The 2,095-nt window shown below is 35.4% G+C and overlaps 1 pseudogene; it reads left to right on the top strand.

Annotated features, from left to right (window-relative positions):
• Positions 1-1,494, top strand: part of LOC107122343 — a 2,485-nt pseudogene extending 991 nt beyond the window's left edge.
• Positions 1,495-2,095: the final 601 nt, after the last annotated feature.

Genomic DNA, 2,095 nt, shown 5'->3' with positions numbered 1-2,095 from the left:
GATTGCATTCATAAGATATTGACCAATATTTAATTTTCTTAGTAGTCTTATGATAAAGTCCCATTCCAAATGATCAAAAGCTCTCTGTGCATCAAGAGATGCTATGGCTAATGATGTCTGATTTTTTTTTACTAATGTAAATGGCATTCAATATTCTGCGTATTGGATCTGCTATTTGCCTTTGGGGTACAAAACCCAATTGGTCTGGAGAAATACAATTCTCAATTATAGTACTTAATCTAGACACAAGGACAGCAGTGAAGATTTTTGCATCTTGGTTCAATAATGCTATTGGTTGATAGGAATCTAGCTGGTTTGTTTGTTTACCAGGCTTTAAAATCTTCCCATGAGTGTGGTGCTTGTTTATCTTAATTCTCCTATTTCTGCCTGTAGTTTTAATGTTTCACTATTAAGCTTCTTCTTTAATCTAGCCATCTCTTGAATGCATATCGCCCTTACTACTGGTTTTAAAGCATCCCATTCAGTACGCAAAGGCATGCCTTCAGTTATATTGTCTTTGAAATAATTCTGTATACCCTCTTGTAATCTTTATCTTGATTCTGATTTAGTTAATAAAATAATATTAAATCTCCATGTGTATGTAGTTGGTTTTTCTCCAAGAATATTCAAATCTATACATTCAATGTCAGGGGAATGAGTGATCCAATAAAACAAAGACGGCTAGCAAATTATATAAGAGATTCAAACCCTGAAGTTATAATGCTTCAGGAAGCACACCATAATATAAAAGATGACAGGTTATTAAAACATGGATACTTTAGGAAACATTATTCAGCACCAGGTAATAGCAAATCCAGGGGGGTAGCAATTATTTTTTCAGCAGCCTGCCCATTTCAGAAAAGTAATTTAGTACGAGACCAATTAGGGCATTATATTTTTGTTAAAGGGCAATATGGAAACAAAACATTTACTTTTGCCTCTATTTATGCACCCAATAAGAAGCAAATTCAATATTTAAAAGATGTTCTCAAGAAATTAGGCAAATTTAAAGAGGGGGGAAAGGTGATAGGAGGAGATTTAAATTGGACTCATATGGATTACTTATACAAAAGTGGAAAGAAAAACACAGAAGGAAAATAGGAGAAAAGAGATTGGTAAAAACATTACAAGAATTTAATTTGGTAGATGCCTGGAGAGTGGACAATCCACAGAAAATGGATTATACATATTATTCACATAGACACAACACATACTCTAGAATAGATTTCATTTTGATATCATCAAGCTTAATGCAGAATATAGTCAAAGTAGAAATTGGTATAAGAAAACTATCTGATCATTCTCCAGTCTGGTCAGATATAAGGCACAATTTGCCTCACCATGCTGAATGCAGCCTATCAGCTGTGGCCTGGCAAGTATTTGACAATTCCCCTGTTTCTGCATTTTTAGGCAGACAGAAAAACATCAAGAACAGATCATCTCTTGAACACCAATGGGTCACTGTACTTGGCTGGTGGACTACCTTCAGCTTGATGGGCTGTTGTGATTTAATATGCACCCCAACCAAATAAATGCTTTCACATACAATTATATTCTTATTTCCTGTTGCTGTTTTACAATATCATTTTAGAAAACTGTCAGCATGATTTACATGTGGAGGGAAGACCTGTAAGGACTCCATGGAGATGTAGGATTCACCTCACAGTCTGTTCTCTGTAAGAAAGGACTGGGCCATCAAGGGCCTGGGTAGGATTTGCTACCACATTATCCTCAAGTGCTGCACTTATCTTTTATTCATAGGAGTGAACATTCACTTATTCGGCAGCGTATGTTCTGTTGGTATTGTTGGCTAGGCATGTGCTTTAGTTGCATGAACATATTGGTTTTAGTTTGAAACTTCAGTTTCTGCCACAGTTTCTTGCCACTTGGAATGAAACTGTGGTTGTCCTTTCCCACCTCTGTTAATTCAGTGTGATCAAAATGTTACCCTTAAAACTGACTCCTGGTTTTCCCCCATCAATTGCACACAGATCACATACAAATAGTATATAACTTTTAAAAAGACACAAAAGAAACCAATTAATTTGAAACACCAGCAATGAAGAATGAATGAAATGAAAAGTATCATAAAGGT

The sequence above is a fragment of the Gekko japonicus genome, unplaced genomic scaffold, assembly GCF_001447785.1.
Source record: "Gekko japonicus isolate JY-2015 unplaced genomic scaffold, Gekko_japonicus_V1.1 scaffold207, whole genome shotgun sequence".
In the NCBI taxonomy this organism is placed as follows: domain Eukaryota; kingdom Metazoa; phylum Chordata; class Lepidosauria; order Squamata; family Gekkonidae; genus Gekko; species Gekko japonicus.
The sequence above is the reverse complement of the archived record's forward strand: the minus strand, read 5'-3'. Positions and strand labels throughout refer to the sequence as shown.